The following is a 25795-nucleotide window of genomic DNA, read 5'->3' as shown; positions in this document are numbered from 1 at the left end:
GTTCTGGTGACACTAACCTATCTATCTGCAGGGCTGCGGTGATATTCTGGTTCTGGTGACAGTAACCTATCTATCTGCAGGGCTGGGGTGATATGCTGGTTCTGGTGACAGTAACCTATCTATCTGCAGGGCTGGGGTGATATGCTGGTTCTGGTGACAGTAACCTATCTATCTGCAGGGCTGGGGTGATATGCTGGGTCTGGTGACAGTAACCTATCTATCTGCGGGGCTGGGGTGATATGCTGGGTCTGGTGACACTAACCTATCTATCTGCAGGGCTGGGGTGATATGCTGGTTCTGGTGACACTAACCTATCTATCTGCAGGGCTGGGGTGATATGCTAGTACTGGTGACACTAACCTATCTATCTGCAGGGCTGGGGTGATATGCTGGGTCTGGTGACAGTAACCTATCTATCTGCGGGGCTGGGGTGATATGCTGGTTCTGGTGACAGTAACCTATCTATCTGCAGGGCTGGGGTGATATGCTGGTACTGGTGACAGTAACCTATCTATCTGCAGGACTGGGGTGATATACTGGGTCTGGTGACAGTAACCTATCTATCTGCAGGGCTGGGGTGATATGCTGGTTCTGGTGACAGTAACCTATCTATCTGCAGGGCTGGGGTGATATACTGGGTCTGGTGACAGTAACCTATCTATCTGCAGGGCTGGGGTGACATGCTGGGTCTGGTGATACTAACCTATCTATCTGCAGGGCTGGGGTGATATGCTGGTTCTGGTGACAGTAACCTATCTATCTGCAGGGCTGGGGTGATATGCTAGTACTGGTGACAGTAACCTATCTACAGGATTGGGGTGATATGCTGGTTCTGGTGACAGTAACCTATCTATCTGCAGGGCTGGGGTGATATGCTGGTTCTGGTGACACTAACCTATCTATCTGCAGGGCTGCGGTGATATTCTGGTTCTGGTGACAGTAACCTATCTATCTGCAGGGCTGGGGTGATATGCTGGTTCTGGTGACAGTAACCTATCTATCTGCAGGGCTGGGGTGATATGCTAGTACTGGTGACACACTCCCTTTCAAAATGGCACAAAATGAAACACAAAGATTATAAAAAGTTGCTGAACTTTTTGTTACACAGTGGGAAAACTTTATTTACATAAAACAGGAAACCACTTTAACCCTGCAGTGTCAGGAAGTGAAAAAAAAAAAACTTGGTAACCACAGTGTTTTTTCCAGGTCAGTTCAATATAGTGAGGACCCTATCACACCGCTCCCCATATCTCAGCTTTCTGGACCCCGTGACTTCAGTATATTGTTTTTTAAATGCAGTCAAATATTTTAGGTTTTTTTTTAGTTTTTAGGCTTTTATCATCTTCCCGTATTATGGAAATCGCCCATCAACCTAAAATGACATTATGCAAACCTATAAAACAAGAAGTAAAGGGTGAAAAAAAACCCGCCCTGCGTACTGCAGCCTTCTGCTTCCCCTGCACTTCCCTGACCTGTGAAATGTCTATATACGGTCACATGTAATATAACCAGAAAGTAGAAGATGTGTCTCTTATTAAGGTTCTCTGGGAGCCGCCGTCACGGCCCCGCGCTCCCCTCTCATCTCTATGACAGAAGCAGCTTCCATGGAAGATGGATATCACTAATAATCCCGAGCATGGCCTCCGCTCCACATACAACATCGGAAATGGGGATAAAACCAGAAAAAATATAGAATAAATACATAACAAACAACAAATACCTATTGTTAGATGGTTTGTCTTAAAGGGGAACAAATATTGGGTTTCATCTCAATGGTCGCCAAAATGCAAGATATACTGAACAGATAAATGGGAATATTAGGGTGAGTTCACACGGAGTAACGTGCCGCGTGATGTGGCACGTAGACGCCACGTGAGTTTTTTCGGGCCGTATACGCTCCCATTGATTTCAATGGGAGCCGGGATCGTAAACGCTGCAACCGCAGCTGTTAAATGCAACCGTTGCATCTAAAGTGCGCATTCGCCATGAACTCCGCCATCATTAACCAATCAACCTCATTGGAGGGTGGCGATCATTTGCCGTGACCGCTGAGAGCCTATGGAAGATTCTCAGGCTTGTCATTATATTAGCTCTATTACACGCTGCCATAGACAGCATATAATAGAAGTCACTATACATTGCAATATATGAGTGTGTCGTGTGAGCGATCAGACCCTCTAGGGTTCAAGGTCTCTGGCGGTCTGATAATAAAAGTAAAGTATAAAAAACAAAAAAATACAAATGTTCAAATCCCTCCCTTTCCCTAAATGGGATCAATAAAAATGTCAACTTGTTCCTCACAGAAAGACGCCGTACCCAGCTCCATGCACATGAATATGTAAAGAGGAGAGACCTCCAAGCCCTGATCGAGGAGCCACGTCTAGGAGATAGAGGAATTGGATTGTTTAGGTGGAGTTACCCTTTAAGGCAATAACCTTTGTAACTTATAGATTTGATGGATTTCTTTCCAGGATTATGAAATTGGCCATCGACCTTCAGATGACCTCTGGGAAATGCGGTATGAAATATTGGAGACCAATCTATCAGTGACAGAGAACACTGTGTCTATGAGCCTCGTCCCACGGGAAATTAAGCAAATGTCAAAAAGGTAGGGTGTAAGAAAGACGACAATCAAGTGTAGCATGCTATATAGGCGTCGCTCTATCAGGTTCACCTTGTGCCCCCCTATTGTATTTATTACCCAGAGCACCCAATTATGTGTCCCCCCCCCCCCGCTATACACCTGCTAGTGACATGGCTGCAGGTAGTCACTGTTGGGCAGGGGCGGATCCAGGGCGGCACGGCGCGGCCGGGACCTAACAAAATGGTCCCGGTCAGCATGTCCCGATTCCAACTGAGATCAGCGTTAAAGCAGGAGCTGACAGCTCCTGCTTTAAACGCCTATGTATTCGGCTCATCGGCGGTAGGACTCCGATGAGCTGAATGCATAGGCGTTTAAAGCAGGAGCTGTCACAGCTCAGCTCCTACTTTAACGCTGAGCTCTGGCATTTGTAGCCGCGATGTGATGACGTCATCACATCGCGGCTACAATATGTGTATGAGGGAGAGAGCTGCGAGGGAACGAGGAATGGTGAGTGTGTGTGAGAATGGCATGACACTGGGGCAGATGGAGGGGGGAGAACGGCATGACACTGGGGCAGATGGAGGGGGAGAACGGCATGACACTGGGGCAGATGGAGGGGGGAGAACGGCATGACACTGGGGCAGATGGAGGGGGAGAACGGCATGACACTGGGGCAGATGAAGGGGGGAAGAACAGCATGACACTGGGGCAGATGGAGGGGGGAGAACGGCATGACACTGGGGCAGATGGAGGGGGGGAACGGCATAACACTGGGGCAGATGAAGGGGGAAGGAACAGCATGACACTGGGGCAGATGGAGGGGGAGAACGGCATGACACTGGGGCAGATGGAGGGGGGAACGGCATGACACTGGGGCAGATGAAGGGGGGAAGAACAGCATGACACTGGGGCAGATGGAGGGGGAGAACAGCATGGCACTGGGGCAGATGGAAGGGGGAGAACAGCATGGCACTGGGGCAGATGGAGGGGGGAGAACAGCATGACACTGGGGCAGATGGAGGGGGGAGAACGGCATGACACTGGGGCAGATGGAGGGGGGAGAACGGCATGACACTGGGGCAGATGAAGGGGGGAGAATGGCATGACACTGGGGCAGATAGAGAGGGAGAGAACAGCATGACATTGGGGCAGATGGAGGGGGGAGAACGGCATGACACTGGGGCAGATGAAGGGGGAGAACGGCATGACACTGGGGCAGAGACAGGGGGGAAATGAAACTGTGGGCAGATAAAGGGGGAGAATGGCATGAAACTGGGGACAGAGATAGAGGGGGGGACATGAAACTAGGGGTAGATGAAGGGTGTATATGAAAATGGGGGGGAGATATAATTTACAGGTGACTGTAGGAGGATTATACTGTGTGGAATCACATGAAAATTGAATGAGAATGGGTGGAGTCAACATAAAAGTGGGCAGGGCCTAATTTGCTGCGGCACGCTGCGCGCGCCGCACTTTTTGTTCCCTCTTTCTAATCTTCAACAGTTGGGAAGTACAGGTTAGAAGTGCGAGACCCCCCAGTAAGTAGGGCCCCGCCAAAGTCAATTGCCCAGGGCCCCACAAACCCTGAATCCGCCACTGCTGTTGGGTTCACATACTACAGCACATTAGCCTTTCAGGAGTCTGAGAAAGCATAGATAACCTAGAGTTATGAAGCTCTATGATGTGGTATAAGCGACCTGTACTGCAAATTGTCTTGGTTAGATAAACTGTGTCATTTTGTGTCTACAGCTCCCTTGCAGAACTATGTGTCTACATAGTTACTGACAGTCGCGGCAAGTGTATTTTGGTCCTGATTTTGACACGACTTCCCGCTATTCTGTCCCCGTGTGAACTAGGCCTTAAACTGCGCTGCTCACTTAATCCACCTCACCCCCCGATCTTCATCGGCCGCTCCCCTCTGCCAATCCCTTAACTGGTTAGCCGTTGCCCAGCGAATTGAGTTCAAGCTACTAACGCTAACATACAAAGCCATCCACAACCTGTCCCCTCCATATATCTCTGACCTCATCCACACCTGTCCCCTCCATATATCTCTGACCTCACCTGTCCCCTCCATATATCTCTGACCTCATCCACACCTGTCCCCTCCATATATCTCTGACCTCATCCACACCTGTCCCCTCCATATATCTCTGACCTCATCTCCCGCTACCTGCCCACACGTAACCTCAGATCCTCCAATGACCTCCTACTCCGCTCTGCTCTCATCCGCTCCTCACAAACCGTCTCCAAGATTTCTCCCGTGCATCCCCCATACTCTGGAACTCCTTACCACAACACATAAGACTGACCCCCACAATCACAGGATTCAAGAAGGCCCTGAAGACTCCCCTATTCAGGAAGGCCTACACCCCCCAATAACACTATCACCGCACCGCCATCTGTACAGTCTCCCCCTCTCCTTCTGTCTCTACCCCCTTCCCCCATAGATTGTAAGCCCTCGCGGGCAGGGCCCTCTGCCCCACTGTGCCAGTCAGTCACTGTTAGTATTATATCTACCTGTATATTTTGTGTACCATATGTAAACCCTCAAATGTAAAGCACCATGGGATTAATATAATAATGTACAGCACCATGGGATTAATATAATAATGTACAATACCATGGGATTAATATAATAATGTACAACACCATGGAATGAATATACAGGAGTCTTCACACAGAGTATACGCTCCGCTCATTCTCAACGTAAAAGTCGTTCAGAATGACTGCGTTAAAACCAGCTCCCATTGACTTGAATGGGTGTCGGCATTGAAATCAATGAGAGGCTTTTTCTCTATTGCTTACAATGTGATACACTCGTATGCCGGCACCCATTCAAGTCAATAGGATCTAGTTTTTACGTGCTCATTCTGAACGTGTTTTACGTTCAGAATGAGCGGAGCGTGTACTCCATGTGAAGGCTCCCTAATAATGTACAGCACCATGGAATGAATCTAATAATGTACAGTACCATGGAATTACTATAATAAAGTCCAACACCATGGGATTAATATAATAATGTATAACACCATGGAATGAATATAATAACATACAGCGCCATGGGATTACTATAATAATGTCCAGCACCATGGGATGAATATAATAATGTCCAGCACCATGGAATGAATATAATAATGTACAGTACACCATGGAATTACTATAATAAAGTCCTATGGGAAGAATATGCAAACCTGCCTTCCATGATGTAATTAGGAAGACAGTTGCTGCCTCAGTGTTGCAAACCAATAGAGGGCGCTCACTGGAATGTGCAAGTCTGTCTTATGACAGGATTCCAGTGAAATAACCCAATAATAGCTGATCCCTTTAGCATCACGCCCGACCTTCCAAGAGGCCTTTGTTTTGCAATGACGCTGGGATTATTACCAGGTATAGTCTCAATCGAGGACAGCTGTTTCGATCTACTTGGATCTCTTCAGCCCGATGTAGAGAGGACTATAACCTGGTAGAGGTGAGAGGCTTAGACAGGGTTCAGGGGATATTGTCACTCCTTAGGGAGAGACCACCATATAGGTGTGTGGAGACTTGTTAAGCCTTTAGCACTCCACTTTGCAAGGAACTATGGGAAGAATATGCAAATCTGCCTTCCATGAGCGCCCTCTATTGGTTTGCAACACTGAGGCAGCAACTGTCTTCCTAATTACATCATGGAAGGCAGATTTGCATATTCTTCCCATAGTTCCTTGCAAAGTGGAGTGCTAAAGGCTTAATAAGTCTCCACACACCTATATGGTGGTCTCTCCCTAAGGAGTGACAATATCCCCTTAACCCTTATAATAAAGTCCAACACCATGGGATTAATAAAATAATGTATAACACCATGGAATGAATATAAAAACATACAGAGCCATGGGATTACTATAATAATGTCCAGCACCATGGAATGAATATAATAATGACCAGCAACATAGAACTACTATTATAATGTCTGGTACCATGGGATTAATATAATAATGTAAAGCACCATGGAATTAGCGGAGCTCTATAAATAAATGATCATAATACTAATTATTAAGAAGTTCTAGAGAGATGGAAGAGAACATGGCTGCAGGATCAGACTACACAGGGCTTGTGTGTAGTCTGTAACCATAGAGAATACAGATCTGCACAGAAGCCGTAGACACAAAGCGCGCTTATATATTTCATCTTTTATTTCCCTTTTATGTTCTATTCAATGGAGCAATGAAACAAGACGGTTACAATAGAAGTTATTCCCTCCAATGAGATACAATGTAACCGTCCTCATAACTAGCAATGCTAAATGTATCTTTCGTTAGACAAGGTTATACCTGAATATTCTCACCGCTGTGACCGGCCCTGGTCCTGCAACAGATCAAAATCCAGAGGCTTTACAGAGATGTCAGGATATCCCCGAGCTCGTGGCGTAAATCCAGTGTCATAAACAGGGATCTGGAGGAACCAGAAGAGAATTACTGCACAGGCTGCAAATACACTCATCAGTATAACGCTACTATAGTACAGGCATTATACATACACTATATACATATACACTTGTATTCAGACTGACACAAATGTTTTTTTTTTCCCAGTTTGACAACCCTTTCTTGGCTTGCTGTGTTTTTAGTTGTCCACCCACTTTTTGAGGACTGATCCCAGGTTCTCAATGGAAATCAGATCTAAGGAGTTTCCTGACTTTGGACCCAAAAGTTCAGTGTAGCTCCCTGAAGTCCCTTCTCTCCAACAGGGCAAAATAACAAGGTAGGGATTGGACTGCAAAGGACTGGGGTAAAGTTATATCCTCTGATGAAGAAAGTCCTCAAGATTGTCTGGGCCATCTGGAAGAACGATTGTCGAAAGAGGAAAAGGTGAGGGCTACCACAAGTCTTGTATCATACAACCTGAGGCCACTCGTGTGCGGGGTCACTTCTTATTCAGGGATGGGAGATCACTCACAGTTTTGCCAAGAATAAGCAATAGTATCTAAACCTCCTCCAAGAACTTCTGAGCGATTGTGTTCGGAAAAGATTGGATTCCAATCGGTGATCGAGAAAATTTCACGATCGCGATCAGAGTTCCGAACACGATCTTTTTAGGTGGGATTGAGATCGGTGATTATTTCCCACAATGCTTTGCTACTGGCCAAGCATTGGGGAAAAGCTCACAATGTTAGCCTTCACACTGAGTATACGCTCCGCTCATTCTGAGCGGAGTGTATACTCAGTGTGAAGGCTCCGCTGCGGTTCCATAGGAATGAACGGAAGCAGCCGGCACACAGCCTTAACCCCCTGCGTGCCGGCTGCGTCCATTCATTCTAATGGGAGACTAGCTAACATCTCTAGTAGCTACTTACCTGCAGAGATGGCTGGTCCGGTGCCCGGTGTTCTTGTTCTTTTTCACCTCGCTGCCCCCGCCTCCCAGGTTAGTGTTTAAAGAACTAGGAAGAAGGCGGGGCTTGTGGCTTAGGAGAGTGTGGGCGGGTACAGGGCAGGGAGACATGATGTCTCCCCTCCCAGTACCCGCCCACACACTCCTAACCTGGGAGGCGGGGGCAGCGAGGCGAAGAAGAACGAGAACACCAAGCACCGGACCAGCCATCTCTGCAGGTAAGTGGACACCAGGGGGGACTAAGTAGCCAGAAGATTAAAAAAAAATCACTACACTGCGTGGATTCTAACAATTAAAGCCTTCAATTGTTAGATTCCATGCTGTATAGTGAATAGGATTGTTTTTAAAATCCAATCTCCAATTAGTAAAAAAAATCCCATTGACTTGCATTGGGATCGGGATTGGGATCGAGATTGGGTTCGAATGAAAAATGATCGGAAATCGGATTTCAAAATCGATCCTGAAAAGTCAAGATCGGCTCAACCCTAGTGGTGGACAAACAAAAACACAGAAGTTGTGATAACCTCCAAGCATTGGTTAGATAAGAATGGGTTGTCACCACTCAGGATTTGTCCCCTGAGCTGATATCCTTCATGCCAGGGCGAAGTGCAGAAACCTGGAAAAGTAGGAGTCAACACTAGGCATGAGCCGATCTTGAGATTTCAAGATCGTTTTTAAAATCCGATTTTCGATCATTTTCATCTTTCACGACCGCTCAACCTTAGTCAACACTGGAAATAGTAGGGAGGGTTTGATAAATCGGGTATATTGTACACCAGTCTTAATAAAGCCCCGAGTGATGCCGGGAGCGAGTGATTTAAGAAGAGGCGCGGAACAATATTATCCCTCTACTCCAGTTTAATAAATCTCCCCCATTGGGTCTTTACAGAATCTTGGTGAGTTTATCAATAATCGTGTAAAATCTTATGAAATCCTTGGAATTGTACTTCAGTAACCATAGAAACCTCTGACGAGAAGATCCAAAAACACTGAAGCTGCAAAACAAAAAACTGTATCAGGCTCAAAACTTTTGGCTACGACTGTATCTGGATGATATTAATGTGGGGGAGGGGGGGTGAGAAGAGTCCAGCCATATAGTAATATCATTGTGGAGGAAGTAGCTAACTTCTCCTAGGCTTGTAAAGCTGACCGGCCTGGACAGAATTGCAAAAAAAAGGGGTACATGGTGGGAATTAAGTCAGGGTCAGAAATTTTGGGGGTCACCAATCAGTAGGTGCCATCAACTCCCTTCCCGTCTACGAGGACTAGAGGTGTAGCAGTGTGCCCAGTCTTAGAAAACTGTTGAAAAGCGGTGTCCTGGGGCAACATGGTGGCTCAGTGGTTAGCATTGCAGCATTGCAGTGCTGGAGTCCTGGGTTCGAATCCCTGCAAGGAGTTTGTATGTTCTCCCTGTGTTTGCGTGGATTTCCTCCCATTCTACAAAGACATACTGATAGGAAATAAAAATGTACATTGTGATCCCTATATACTGTATATCCCTATATAAAATCGGACCCCACTGATGAGGGCAACAGCTGTCTGCTGTTCCTCTTCCTTCTACAGGAGATATTCTAGTTTGGCTTTAAATCCAGATCACGACACAAGCATTGATCTATAGAGAGCTTCCTTCCAAAGGATGGCGCTAGAGCAAGTCTTCCTTTTCCCACCACTCAGAACTTATCTGCCTATTTTCATATAGGATTCAGGGGTGTCCTATAGTGTCCAATGTGTATAGTAGCGTCCCCACTATAGGGCGGTCTGCCGTCTCTGCGTCTTCTGTAGCTTGTCACCTAAACATCCCTAATAATGATAATCTGCTCGCCAGACCTGCGCTCCGAGTGTTTATCTCATTTTCTTCGTCTGTGCAGACGAGTTAATTGTGTCAAGGCGACAGACAGAGCGCTGCAGCTGTGCGTGGGAGCCGCCATCCAATCCCACTGGATGCTGCGCTATAGGGCTCGGTGAAGAAACCGTCAGCACATACTCAGGAAGCAAAGTCATGTCTTGTCATATACAGGAGAAACGTACAATCACAAACCCCAGATTAGCAGATTATAGGATTACTCAGGATGCATTTACTTATGGTAGTGGACCAAGCCCCATAGGCACCTGCAGCTCTAGAGGAGCTTACATCCTATGGTCATCATGTGCATGCTGGATATTACATGCCAGATTCTATTTATAACAGGAGATAAGCGTTGTCTATGTTATCTAGCAGCCACCTATGACTGGAGGAAGCTGCTTATTGCCCTCCCTATAAGGCTCCATGCAGCACCGCACCTCTGAAAAGGCGACGTGAGGCGATACTATATGTATCTCACACCATGATATATCATTGTGATACATTTGTAATACTCCAGGAGATATGATTCACTTACATAGATGTTGCAGGTTTTTGTTATAAGTCATTGTACTCTAACCACCAATCGATGACACATAATGACTATAATGTATCCTGCGGTGTAAGAAAATACACCGTAACCTGTCATCATAGTGATGGTAGTAACTCACAATCTGTACTGCAGCTTATATATCTAATACTCAAGTGCTGAAGTGTAAAGCACATCTGTATCATCACAGGCAATGAAGGAACTAACAGACAATCTCATTCATGTCATACTCCTGCCATATAGGTAGTATTATAGTAGTTATATTCTTGTACATAGGAGCAGTATTATAGTAGTTATATTCTTGTACATAGGCGGTAGTATTATAGTAGTTATATTCTTGTACATAGGAGTAGTATTATAGTAGTTATATTCTTGTACATAGGGGGTAGTATTATAGAAGTTATATTCTTGTACATAGGAGCAGTATTATAGTAGTTATATTCTTGTATATAGGAGTAGTATTATAGTAGTTATATTCTTGTACATAGGAGTAGTATTATAGTAGTTATATTCTTGTACATAGGAGTAGTATTATAGTAGTTATATTCTTGTACATAGGAGTAGTATTATAGTAGTTATATTCTTGTACATAGGAGTAGTATTATAGTAGTTATATTCTTGTACATAGGGGGTAGTATTATAGAAGTTATATTCTTGTACATAGGAGCAGTATTATAGTAGTTATATTCTTGTACATAGGAGCAGTATTATAGTAGTTATATTCTTGTATATAGGAGTAGTATTATAGTAGTTATATTCTTGTATATAGGAGTAGTATTATAGTAGTTATATTCTTGTACATAGGAGTAGTATTATAGTAGTTATATTCTTGTACATAGGAGTAGTATTATAGTAGTTATATTCTTGTACATAGGAGGTAGTATTATAGTAGTTATATTCTTGTACATAGGAGCAGTATTATAGTAGTTATATTCTTGTACATAGGAGGTAGTATTATAGTAGTTATATTCTTGTACATAGGGGGTAGTATTATAGAAGTTATATTCTTGTACATAGGAGCAGTATTATAGTAGTTATATTCTTGTATATAGGAGTAGTATTATAGTAGTTATATTCTTGTACATAGGAGTAGTATTATAGTAGTTATATTCTTGTACATAGGAGGTAGTATTATAGTAGTTATATTCTTGTACATAGGAGCAGTATTATAGTAGTTATATTCTTGTACATAGGAGGTAGTATTATAGTAGTTATATTCTTGTACATAGGGGGTAGTATTATAGAAGTTATATTCTTGTACATAGGAGCAGTATTATAGTAGTTATATTCTTGTATATAGGAGTAGTATTATAGTAGTTATATTCTTGTACATAGGAGTAGTATTATAGTAGTTATATTCTTGTACATAGGAGGTAGTATTATAGTAGTTATATTCTTGTACATAGGAGTAGTATTATAGTAGTTATATTCTTGTACATAGGAGGTAGTATTATAGTAGTTATATTCTTGTACATAGGAGCAGTATTATAGTAGTTATATTCTTGTACATAGGGGCAGTATTATAGTAGTTATATTCTTGTACATAGGAGTAGTATTATAGTAGTTATATTCTTGTACATAGGAGCAGTATTAAAGTAGTTATATTCTTGTACATAGGGGCAGTATTATAGTAGTTATATTCTTGTATATAGGAGGTAGTATTATAGTAGTTATATTCTTGTACATAGGAGCAGTATTATAGTAGTTATATTCTTGTACATAGGAGTAGTATTATAGTAGTTATATTCTTGTACATAGGAGCAGTATTATAGTAGTTATATTCTTGTACATAGGAGTAGTATTATAGTAGTTATATTCTTGTACATAGGAGCAGTATTATAGTAGTTATATTCTTGTACATAGGAGCAGTATTATAGTAGTTATATTCTTGTACATAGGAGTAGTATTATAGTAGTTATATTCTTGTACATAGGAGTAGTATTATAGTAGTTATATTCTTGTACATAGGAGCAGTATTATAGTAGTTATATTCTTGTACATAGGAGCAGTATTATAGTAGTTATATTCTTGTACATAGGGGCAGTATTATAGTAGTTATATTCTTGTACATAGGAGTAGTATTATAGTAGTTATATTCTTGTACATAGGAGCAGTATTATAGTAGTTATATTCTTGTACATAGGGGCAGTATTATAGTAGTTATATTCTTGTATATAGGAGGTAGTATTATAGTAGTTATATTCTTGTACATAGGAGCAGTATTATAGTAGTTATATTCTTGTACATAGGAGCAGTATTATAGTAGTTATATTCTTGTACATAGGGGCAGTATTATAGTAGTTATATTCTTGTACATAGGAGTAGTATTATAGTAGTTATATTCTTGTACATAGGAGCAGTATTATAGTAGTTATATTCTTGTACATAGGGGCAGTATTATAGTAGTTATATTCTTGTATATAGGAGGTAGTATTATAGTAGTTATATTCTTGTACATAGGAGCAGTATTATAGTAGTTATATTCTTGTACATAGGAGCAGTATTATAGTAGTTATATTCTTGTACATAGGAGTAGTATTATAGTAGTTATATTCTTGTACATAGGAGCAGTATTATAGTAGTTATATTCTTGTACATAGGAGCAGTATTATAGTAGTTATATTCTTGTACATAGGAGTAGTATTATAGTAGTTATATTCTTGTACATAGGAGCAGTATTATAGTAGTTATATTCTTGTATATAGAAGTAGTATTATAGTAGTTATATTCTTGTATATAGGAGTAGTATTATAGTAGTTATATTCTTGTACATAGGAGCAGTATTATAGTAGTTATATTCTTGTACATAGGAGTAGTATTATAGTAGTTATATTCTTGTACATAGGAGTAGTATTATAGTAGTTATATTCTTGTACATAGGAGTATTATTATAGTAGTTATATTCTTGTACATAGGAGCAGTATTATAGTAGTTATATTCTTGTACATAGGAGTAGTATTATAGTAGTTATATTCTTGAACATAGCAGCAGTATTATAGTAGTTATATTCTTGTACATAGGAGCAGTATTATAGTAGTTATATTCTTGTACATAGGAGTAGTATTATAGTAGTTATATTCTTGTACATGGGAGCAGTATTATAGTAGTTATATTCTTGTACATAGGAGTAGTATTATAGTAGTTATATTCTTGTACATAGGAGCAGTATTATAGTAGTTATATTCTTGTACATGGGAGCAGTATTATAGTAGTTATATTCTTGAACATGGGAGCAGTAATATAGTAGTTATATTCTTGTACATAGGGGGCAGTATTATAGTAGTTATATTCTTGTACATAGGAGTAGTATTATAGTAGTTATATTCTTGTACATAGGAGCAGTATTATAGTAGTTATATTCTTGTACATAGGAGCAGTATTATAGTAGTTATATTCTTGAACATGGGAGCAGTAATATAGTAGTTATATTCTTGTACATAGGGGGCAGTATTATAGTAGTTATATTCTTGTACATAGGAGGTAGTATTATAGTAGTTATATTCTTGTACATAGGAGCAGTATTATAGTAGTTATATTCTTGTACATAGGAGTAGTATTATAGTAGTTATATTCTTGTACATAGGAGTATTATTATAGTAGTTATATTCTTGTACATAGGGGCAGTATTATAGTAGTTATATTCTTGTACATAGGTGCAGTATTATATTATTTATTTCAGTCTGCAAATCTGAATCCCAGATATAATAAATCGTTGACGCTCAGCTTTCCCACAATACTTTGGGACATTATGAACAATCTGATGCTACAGGATATTTTTTTATCCCCGGTAGTAAACAATGACAGTAAGCAGAGATCATAAAAACCAAGAAGAGTTATCACACTACGTTTATTGGAAAATTCTACAACTTCATTACGCAAAGATTAATATCTTTATATTGATAGTAGATGACACAGTTAATGGTAAAGGAAGAGACGGAGATAAGTTCTGACAAAGATCTCAGACAAAATGTTGGTGAAAGTTCTGACAAGTCCATTGATTGACTCTGCGCGGGGATCAATGTGTTTATTCAGTCCATGTACTTTGGGCGCAGTGAATATCCCTGTTTGCTGTGTGCGCTCGGCACTGAGCTGAGCCTGCAAGCTCCTCTTAATTATTCATGTACGGCTCGACTTCAATAAGCCTCCATGACCCTCTCTGCTTTCTAATGATCTCTGTGAAAATCAATTTCTCTAGTCGAGAAAAAGCCAGAGAACTGACAGGGCCCCCGATCCGCTTAAAGAGGCCGTTACGTGATTCAGCGGTATTAAAGGGAACCTCCGCATCTGAACATCAACATCCAGCCTATGTACAGAAGCCCGATCAGTATAGAATTAATGGTTTATTTATAGGATACATGATAATTGAATGATTGGTCGGGTCTGACTGCCGAGACCCTCACCGATCTTGAGAATGGGGCGGTATTTTACTCCTGTTGTGAACGCAGCTGCATTAAAGCCAGCCAAACCCCTGGTGGACTCCGATCAATGGTGGTCTGATCACTGAGACCCCCACTAATCCTAACAATACAGTCATATTGAAACCCCTGGTGGGTTCAGACACATTCTTGCTGCCATTCACTTCAATGGGAGCGTCAATGTTGAGTGCTCTACTTTGACTATCTCTAGTGCTCCAGTTAAAATCAATGTGGGGGAATTGATCCAGTTCTCATGATCAATGGGGGTCTCAGAAGTCAGGGCCGCCACTGATCAGCAATTTATCCTCTATGGCCCGGCTCTCGCCTGCGTTTGGGTCTCTCCAAGAAGACTCGCGGACAAAACCTATCTGCATAAAATAGTGTTTACCAAAGGAAACCAACAGATCCCATAAACTATAATGGGGTCTGTGTGGTGGCCGATCGGTTTCCAAATGAAAAATGCACAGAGATAAGTGTTACTTGTAGGACGTCATGCGGATAGGCGAACGGACCGGGCTTTAGATATATTAGGTCAGGATGGAGTTTAGCCTCTGGCTGTAACAAGAATATTCGCCTATAGTTACAGCAAGCAGAAGTGCGGAAAAAGATAACTCAAAACCAAAATGTAAATAACATTTCTACATTTTACAATGTATTTGCTTCTCTTGTTATATTAGTGGCATCCTCTATTCACACCTAAAGCTGCATTCACAACTTGGCTGGTTTCCTATCTTTCACAGCTTTGCATTTCCTTGCTGCCCTTTTCTGGTTTAGTGTCTCAATAGCATATACTCTGTAGTGCGAGCTCATCGGGCAAAGTATACATCTCACACAATGCAATGCAGCAGTGAGCCGTATATTATTTAGGCAAGGTGGAGGGCGTCCACAACAAATGGCTCCCAATCTAAGGGTATGGGTACAGTGGTGGACAGTCTATAAGCCTTACATACAATACCTGACTATGGTGCTCGTGACCTTAGATCTGTTTGACCATCCTCTCTCAAGACACCTGTTTATGAAGAAGTTTCTAGCTAGGAGCCATCTATAGATGGCCCTTACACGTGACATAGGTCATGCCTCCGGCCTCCAAAATCAACCCTTTCCACCTTTCGTTCCTATCGCGCCCATACATCTCCACCAACAGACATAACAGAAGGCCCTGTAATGGTCTCCATTTTCAGCCTGCGGGAGTCCTTTGTCCTCGCGGCCGCCACGTTCATTACCAGCTTAACAATGATAATATTTCTGCGTCTCCTTGAATGAAATTTCTTCATAGACACTAAAACATTTTCCTTTCATATTCTTGTAATAAAACCATTCTCGGTTCACGCTGAGATCCCTTCAAAGCCTCGTGTCTGCTGCGGCTGCTCTCACATTAACATAATATCTCATCTGATGGAGTGACCTGGATTCTAGGACAAGTATCAAGAGGAGGATTCAGGATCTTGTTCACACTGAGTTCTCCCTGAAGTGATGTATGTGGGGGAGGTAGGAAGCCGAGGCTGGAAACGGCGGCAGATGTAGAAACATAACAGCTTGGTAGAAGTATAGAAAGTTCTGCCTGGCGTCCTTAAACCCATAGAGGGTCTACAAAGGGTCTAAGATAGCCGAAGAGGGTCTATAACCACAGAAGGTCTAAAATTACCTTAGAAGGTCTATAACGTCTTCAATAACTCCAGAGGTGCTACAAGGTCTAAGATATAGATATAGCCATAGAGAGTTTACAAGATCTAAGATAGCCATAGATGGTCTGCAGGTTCTAAAACACCTATAGAGGGTCTACAAGTTTTAAAATGGCCATGGAGGGTCAACAACATCTAAAATAACCATAGAGGGTCTAAAACACCCATAGAGAATCTACAAGGTTTAAAATGACCACAGATGGTCTACAAGGTCTAAAATATCCATAAATGGTCTACACGGTCTAATATAACCACATAGGGTCTACAATGTTCAAAACACCTAGAGAGGGTCTACAAGATCTAAAATACTCATAGAGGGTCTTCAAGATCTAAAATACCCATAGAGGGTCTACAAGTTCTAAAATAGCCATAAAAGTTCTACAAGGTCTAAAATACCCATAAAGGGTCTACAAGCGCCGATCATTAGGACTTTCAGTTTTAGTGACAGGTTCCTATTTACACCCTGGTCTTCTGCAAACTGAATCAGTGGGATAAATAGTGGTCCTTGTTCTATGCTAGAAGTAAGGCCAGGTGAGGCTATTGGAGTAAGTGGGATAATATAGTAGGAGTCTCCAGCCAGCAGATCACACATTAAGGGGTTATCTAGGCTAACAATATTGATGACCTATCTGAAAGATCAGTCACTAACATCAGATCACCAAACCTTCGGCCACTTCTTCAATCATCTGTTCTCAGCAACAAAGAATGGAGCAAGAAGCAGACAGCGCTGTTCTCCGTGTAGTGGTGCAACTGAGTCACTGCAGCTTAGGTCCCACTAGGGAGCTGATCTGCAGTACCTGGTCTGGCCATTACACAGAGAACAGCGCTATCTGCTTCCTGCTCCATTCTCATTATATGAGTTACAGAGAACATCTGATTGTTGGGGGTATCAGGTGCCACCTTTGGATAGGTACAGAAAACATTACTGTTTCCTTCGCTTGGGCTTCCAAATGAACTGAAAATCTTGGAAATTTTTGGAATGCCTAAGACTTTCCCAAGTCCAAACCATTGGTACAGAACCACTCATTGAGTAATAAATGTGCCCTGTGAAAAGTATGTGCACCCCATGTGTTACTAATCAGAACTGGCTTTAGGGCTGTGCCACTGGTTTGGTCATTTAGGTCATATCGGCTGAAGAGGGCGCCACAATTGCCCAAATGCACACAAAAAGAACCCAATCCTATGAGACGAGGCTAGAAAGTTGACGCCGCCTTATGTACTATATGACCATATGGTTTGTCTAATATCTCATCTCCCATTTGGTCAGACATCTCATCCTTAAAGGAAGAAAACGCGTTTCTATCCGACAGAAGACGAGATTTTCGATGACTTTACGGGAGAAATGTAAATGTTATCTTACGGCTATGGAGGACATCAGACATGTACATTGTGCTCTCCTTTACAAGCCTTGTTAAAAGATGCGGCACAGATCTTCACTCTCCATAGATCTCGGCTCGTCCTCCTCCGGGCTTGCGTTCAGGCTAAAATACTTTCCTATTGTTCCAATATACCGAGCAAGAACAAAAAAAAAAAAAAAAAACGACATAAAAAGCAGCAGAAGCTTATAAAGTACATCCAATGGATTCAGCGGGGATGAAATCATACGGGTATAAAGCAGAAGTGAATGCCTCCATCACAATACACAACAATATGGGGAATGGAAGAGTGCGGGCTTGGAAAGGTTATAGCGGTGTCCGCACTGGAGGGATAATGTGCCGCGCACCAGTCATTCAAAGAGCACATCCTACTAAAATCAAAAAAATTCATCAAAAAGTATCAATCTTTTATCTAAAAATTCTATTCTGTAACACGGTATGGTCACCGGCCTAACTCCATTGTAGTTTCACCTCGTCTGACCCCAACCGCGACATAAGGCCGTAATAATAGTACATGGGGGAGGGGGTTTTATAATGATTAAAGCACCGACTCCAGAGAAAGAAGGTGAAAATTGGGGTTAGAGAAGAAGCCGGTAGGATGACCTCATCCCTATATATAAATATATCTGATACCTCGCTTCTGGTGGCATGTTCTTCAGCTCATGGCTGTCACGTCCTCCTCTGGCCCTGATGTCGGCCGTGGTCTGCATGGGTCCAGCCGCATCTCGGCCTCCTCCACCCCCTAACGTCTGGCCAATACAGAGACCTGTCTAATGATATTCAATGCCCAGGTATTACGCTGATAAAGTGATATCTGCAACATTAAATGCCTGAAACTGCCTAGGCCCAAGGCATTGTTTTTTGCATGACGAGTTGTATTTTTAGAGGACACCATTTTAGGGGAACACATTATGTTTTGTTTAGCGGTATTAATGTTTTTGAGGGCCACTGTGTTAATAAGTTAGTAACTTTTCCCCATTATTATAACTCTACCGTATTTATATCGGTGTTGTTATGTTACTAAACAAAACCCCTTTAGAAAAAAACTACTTGATATTTTGACCCATACATTTTCTAATCAAATTTACTTTTGATTGACAGTGCTCTGTAAGGACTATTTTTTTTTGTGGGGCGAGCTGTAGTTTTAATGGGTATAACTCAGATAATTTTTATTTTTTAAATAATTTTTTTTTTTCTTTTGGAGTAGGAGAGGTAACCAAAAAATTCTTGCTTTTTTTTTTTTCCATTCACTATACAGCACCATCCGCCATATAACATTTTTTAGTTTTGTTTTTCCAAAGTTTTTTTTTTTGTGTGGTTTGTTGTACAGTTCACTTAAGATCATTTGGCTGCCTTTACAATATTATATTATACATCTTTGTTGCAGTATATGGTACACTAGAGCAGGTGCCTATTAGGTCCTGTTTCTGGCATGGCCTCATTGGCTTCCGTAAATAAAAATCTAGAGGCTGTTGCTAGTCTACTTGTAAACCATATGGGAATTGGGGGCAAGAGGGTATAAGACTGTAGCATACTATTACGGTGCTCAGCTTTAGATGCCCGCTTGGCTTTGAGTGGAGGGTTGCAGCCCTGTATATTTGGTCGCTTTATTTATTAGAACGCTGTTTGCTAATAGTTATATGAAGCAGATCTGTATTGTCAGGCTTAGAGGGAAGAGTGACCCGGTCCCTAGTTGCCACGTACTAGCTATAAAGGTTTAGGGGACCATTGGTGTCACTCTTGTCTATAAATTATTATCCAATATTTGGCCAGCACTATCTATGCCTTTCATGTCCTCGGGCACATGCGGTATTATATACCGCTAGAAAGCCAACAGTGTGCTGAATTCAGTGCACTGTCGGTTTTCCCATAATGTGCCCCTGGTGAAGAGTTATTGGTGCATTTACTAAGAGCTCTTCACCATCAGAAGGGCGTTCCTGACGGTCTGTCTGTAGAGCTGTACTATGAGAGGGCGTTCCTTACCACCCAGCCATGAGGAACGTCTCCCCAATACTAGTCTATGGACAGGTACTGTTATAGGAGGGGCGTTCCCGGCTAGACTGTCAGGAACACCCTTCTGACAGTGAGGGGCTCTCGGTAAATACACCGATACTTCCTCACCAGGGGCACATTATGGGAAAACTGACAGTGCACTGAGTTCAGCGCACTGTCAGCTTTCTAGCGGTAAGATATATATAATACCGCCTGTGCCTAAGGACATGAAAAGTCCTTTTTTAAGGAGGATTCAGCTTTATCCTCTGAAGACTGAATGGCCCATGTGCTACATGATATGTGGTGTGTAAATCATCAGAAACCATCATTTGGCCATCATCTAATTTTCACATTTACTTTCTCAGCTGTGTTCCTATTCTTCTTTCCTTCTCATACCCATCTGCATGTATCTCCATAAAAGCCTCTACAGAACTCGTATAAGGAGCAACCAGTGTGCCACTACCTAGTAGTTCCCATTACAGAACCATGGACGGGTTCCAAAAGAAAGACCTTACCTAGTGGTGTAATTAAAGTCTTGCCGGCCCCACTGCAAACTTTTGTCCGGGGCCCCTTCCTCTTCCCTACAATGAATTCTTGATAGTGATGGTTATGGGAGCCAAGGAGTTTAATCCACCTTAGTGTAGTTCGGGGTCATCTATGGGCCAGATGGAAGTTGCAATCTCAATACTGATGCTAGTGCTTATGGGCCCCTAAGGCTCCTGGGCCCCGGTGTGACTGCACCCTCTGCACCCCCTCAAGTTACGTCCCTGACTTTATCAAGACTAGGTTCAAACCTGTGCTTGGGTTTGCAGATCAGAAAGCACAGAAACCCGTGGACCTCGTAGACTATAATGGGGTCCGCTTGGTTTCCGCCCAACAAATGTGGACAGAAAAGTCCTCCTTGCAGGACTTTAGGTGAATGGAGAACAGAAGCCCTGAACGAAAACCGGGCGCAGGTGTGAATCCAGAGTAACATATTACCCCTCATCAGTATATATGTAAATAAGATACCCCACAGACTCCAAACCCTCATGTGGACCCGAGAACCAAATGTCCCATAGTTGACCTGTCTGTTCCTGGATGAACATACCTTTTTTGTGGCAAGGTACAATTAAGTTGGAGAGAAAATCATTTTGGTGCCCCAGGGCACGGCCACCGCTGCCAAAGTCCTTTTTTTCACCACCCCCTCACATAATTGTATAGACTCAGGATCTCAGTGCCAGTCTGTGTAGGTGACGTGATGAAGATGCCGGCTGTTTGTGGTAAATCTTGGGATTTTTTTGGCACAGGTTTTTAGCCTCCCTTATTATGGCACTTTCCAATTTGGATTTATTTTTGATAAGACAGAAGACGACTGGGGCGCCCCAAGGGCAGAAGACCAGCAGAATGTGCACAGAGAAGACACCAGAAACTTCTCAGATGGCTTTCGGAAGAAAATGACATTTCTTTAGAATTACGCCAAAAACAAAGGAGTGCGCATTCCGACACCCGGCATTAAAAGCACAACTGCTCTGTGTAGCATCGCCAGCCCAGCTGTTGATCAGCGTGATATACGGATCACATGGCGATAAGCTTTTGGCATAGCAGATTCTGTTCCTCTGAATAAACAAGCAAAGTCTCTAGAACAGGATGGACGAAAAAGCGGATTGTCTTTCTATATAATGTGACTTTCTCGCATGGAATGGAAATTGATCTAGTTATGGGAGATAAAGTTGACCCTATGTACTCCTCATCCAATATCTACACCAAATGTGGAGACCAATCTATGTGTTCCAAGAGATCAACCATAACTTGTGGATCTGACTTTAGCTATAAGACAACTGGCTGCAGCAGGATCCTCCCCCCACTGCTCGGACTTCAGTAGGAGACGACTTCCTACATTTACCCACCTATTGCGTTGTCTTTAAACTAAGTATAGGAAGTATAAGAAGGAAATGAACCCTTGTGTTCTACGACCTCTGAAAGATTGTTTACTTTTGGATCACGTTGTCAAATACTGTAGTTTTCTAGATGCAGTAAAGCCAGTCCATAGTCTAGTGTAAACCCTGCCCCCGATCAGTCCACAATGTAGTGTATACCCTGCCCCCATCAGTCCACAGTCTAGTGTAAAACCTGCCCCCGATCGGTCTACAGTCTAGTGTACACCCTGCCCCCAAAAAGTCCACAGTCTAGTGTACACCCTGCCCCCGAATAGTCCACAGTCTAGTGTACACCCTGCCCCCGAATAGTCCACAGTCTAGTGTACACACTGCCCCAGAATAGTTCACAGTCTAGTGTACACCCTGTCCCTGATCCGTCCACAGTCTAGTGTACACACTGCCCCCGAATAGTTCACAGTCTAGTGTACACCCTGTCCCTGATCCGTCCACAGTCTAGTGTACACACTGCCCCCGAATAGTTCACAGTCTAGTGTACACCCTGTCCCTGATCCGTCCACAGTCTAGTGTACACCCTGCCCCCGAATAGTCCACAGTCTAGTGTACACACTGCCCCCGAATAGTCCACAGTCTAGTGTACACACTGCCCCAGAATAGTTCACAGTCTAGTGTACACCCTGTCCCTGATCCGTCCACAGTCTAGTGTACACACTGCCCCCGAATAGTGCACAGTCTAGTGTACACACTGCCCCCGAATAGTTCACAGTCTAGTGTACACCCTGTCCCTGATCCGTCCACAGTCTAGTGTACACACTGCCCCCGAATAGTCCACAGTCTAGTGTACACACTGCCCCTGAATAGTCCACAGTCTAGTGTACACACTGCCCCCGAATAGTCCACAGTCTAGTGTACACACTGCCCCCGAATAGTCCACAGTCTAGTGTACACACTGCCCCCGAATAGTCCACAGTCTAGTGTACACACTGCCCCCGAATAGTCCACAGTCTAGTGTACACACTGCCCCCGAATAGTCCACAGTCTAGTGTACACACTGCCCCCGAATAGTCCACAGTCTAGTGTACACACTGCCCCAGAATAGTTCACAGTCTAGTGTACACCCTGTCCCTGATCCGTCCACAGTCTAGTGTACACCCTGTCCCTGATCCGTCCACAGTCTAGTGTACACCCTGTCCCTGATCCGTCCACAGTCTAGTGTACACACTGCCCCCGAATAGTTCACAGTCTAGTGTACACCCTGTCCCTGATCCGTCCACAGTCTAGTGTACACACTGCCCCCGAATAGTCCACAGTCTAGTGTACACACTGCCCCTGAATAGTCCACAGTCTAGTGTACACACTGCCCCCGAATAGTCTACAGTCTAGTGTACACACTGCCCCCGAATAGTTCACAGTCTAGTGTACACCCTGTCCCTGATCCGTCCACAGTCTAGTGTACACCCTGTCCCTGATCCGTCCACAGTCTAGTGTACACACTGCCCCCGAATAGTTCACAGTCTAGTGTACACACTGCCCCCGAATAGTCCACAGTCTAGTGTACACACTGCCCCCGAATAGTCCACAGTCTAGTGTACACACTGCCCCGAATAGTCCACAGTCTAGTCTAAATTCTGCCCCCGATAAGTCCACAGTCTGGTCTAAATTCTGCCCCCGATCAGTCCACAGTCTAGTCTAAATTCTGCCCCTGATCAGTCCACAGTCTAGTGTACCCCCTGCCCCAGTTCATTCCACAGTCTAGTGTACACCCTGCCCCCGATCAGTCCACAGTCTAGTGTACACCCTGCCCCCAAATAGTCCACTTTCATACCATAAATTGACAGCCCAAAAAATTGTCATTCATCTTTCAAATTTTTAGTCTTCAGAGCCAAACGTGCCCAAGTCATTTATTTTTTTAGTCTAATCCCTCCGCCATGAGCACCGTCTTCTTAAATCCTAAAATATCCTAAATTTTTCACTCTACTCAAGTGGAAGGTCTTGATTTCTTATATTCCTTGTCGTGGTCCTCTCAAAAGGTCCAAATTTCAGGGACCTCCTATTCCTCCATGTCCGACATTCACTGCATTAGGACTGAGCTTCATCTCATCGAGCAAAAGTGGTTGCAAAATGTGTCATAAATATGTAACCAGCGCTTCCTGCATCGGCCGGAACGACTTCACATCCACTTCTGCAACAAAAGTCTCTTCGCTCATCGAGAACAACAACGTCTGGAGCCGCCTTGTATTCACGCTGCCAGAAAAGGGGATTATAAATATTCATGAACTGTTTCTCCAGCAAATCCATAAAGCCGGCAAGGAATCATGTATAAATCATGCTGCTTGTATTCTGCGACTCATCAACGCTAGATTACAGAACGATCAGCCTGGCCGGGACGCGGGGATATGATACTGGATACACATCGGGGGACCGAGCTACCGGCCAGGAGATTTATCTGTATGATAAATACCCCTCGGCGGTCGGGTCCTCCAGAGCGTTCTTCCTTCACAGTCTGGTAGTTACCGGCTAATGAATAAAGACTCAACAACAGGATGTAGTAAAAAATAACAAGGAAAGTAGTAGAGGTGATATAAGGTCAACCTGGATGTCATGTTTGGTGCTTTTTTCTCAACGTTGCACCACCAGGGTGGCTGCAGTGGTCACTTGTCAATGTGACGTCATCCAGTGGGATCTACAGGTAAGTATGGCTTCATACAGGTCATCTATATAGGATTGGTGAGGGGCCAACACTTGCTGTTCTCAGAGAATAGAGCAGGAGACAGACAGCGCCGTCCTCTGTATAGTGGCTGAACTAAGACACTGCAGCTTAGCTCCCATCCAAGTGAATAGGAGCTGAGCTGCAGTACCTGGTATGGCCACTACACAGAGAAGGGATCTGTCCGCTTCCTGCTCCATTCTCTGTGTACCAGGTAATGGATGGGGGTGCCTGGTGTTGTCCCCTCATTGATCTGATATAGATGACGTATCCTTAGGACAGGTCATCAATATTTTAACCTTAACATTACAGCAAATGGAGGAGATCTAGAAGAGATGTTTTTGTCCACTGGGAGGAGCCATTGGACCAAATTGATGCTAGGCATGACTTAAAGGGAAAAGACATAATGGGGTTTATTGGATGTTTATATACTGATGACCTCTCCTTAGGATATCTCATTAATATCAGATTGGTGGGGATCCTACACTCAGTACCCTGCCAATTGCTATGGGCTCTATACAAGACAGCGCCATACACTGTGTGCTATACATGTAATGGGAGCTAACCTGCAGTACCCAGGAATGGCCACTACATGGTGCACAGAGCTGTCTGCTTCCAGCTCCATTCACTGTGTTAGCTCTGGTGGCCACAGTTATTAGCTTATCAGTACTTAGGGTCATTAATGGATGGAGTCGGAGTTGTTAAAAAGTTACCGACACCGACTTATTATTTTTAATTCTATTATAGAATTATTAATATTATATAATGAATTAGATGGAGCGTTTGATACATATTAATAGGATCAACCACTGGGTTTCTAATGAATTAGAGGATCTTCACTTCTTTTGTATGGCCATGACTGTCAGCCATGTATGAGCTGTGGTAGGTCGGCGTTTGACTCCACAGCCCTGGTGGGCTCCTTGCATTATCAGATACTATATACGACTTGGGCCCTATCTATAATAGGATCACTATTATCTTAGCTTTGCATGATAGAATGAGGATATATAGGCTGAAATTTAGGGAACAACCGTCTAAAAATAGTTAGCAGAAGGGGAACTTCAGAGCAGAATTTTCTATGAAACCAATCTTCAAGGGGTTGTCCACGGTTAATATTTGTATGGCCATAAATACCCCCAGACCGATCAGCCGAGCTACAGTGACGGCATCAGGATGCCATACAGTGAGCGATGCTTTCTACTTCTGGCCCTGTACTGTCTATAGTACAGCTAATAGGTCAAGGGGTCGGCTGTGGCACCCCACCGATAAAAACCTCACACTCAGTATGAATGTTAACTACATGGTCACAATTCATTTCAATAGGCACCATGTAATACCACATTTCACCAGCAGTGGCCACTATAACAGAAAATAGCACATTACAGCTACCGGATCATGTGATCGC

General features: G+C 43.1%; 1 protein-coding gene across 2 annotated transcripts in view; it reads right to left on the bottom strand.

The window, feature by feature from the left end:
• Positions 1-25795, bottom strand: part of CYRIB (CYFIP related Rac1 interactor B) — a 109746-nt gene that overhangs the window by 71678 nt on the left and 12273 nt on the right. The window contains exon 2 of one of the 2 annotated variants that reach the window (XM_075270098.1): positions 6895-7015. The exons of the other annotated variant lie outside the window; for it this stretch is intronic. The gene's annotated coding sequence lies outside the window, so the exon portion shown is untranslated. The remainder of the gene's footprint in view (positions 1-6894; positions 7016-25795) is intronic. 2 annotated transcript variants of the gene reach the window in all.

Source organism: Leptodactylus fuscus, chromosome 4 (assembly GCF_031893055.1).
Source record: "Leptodactylus fuscus isolate aLepFus1 chromosome 4, aLepFus1.hap2, whole genome shotgun sequence".
Classification (NCBI taxonomy): Eukaryota; Metazoa; Chordata; class Amphibia; order Anura; family Leptodactylidae; genus Leptodactylus; species Leptodactylus fuscus.
The sequence above is the reverse complement of the archived record's forward strand: the minus strand, read 5'-3'. Positions and strand labels throughout refer to the sequence as shown.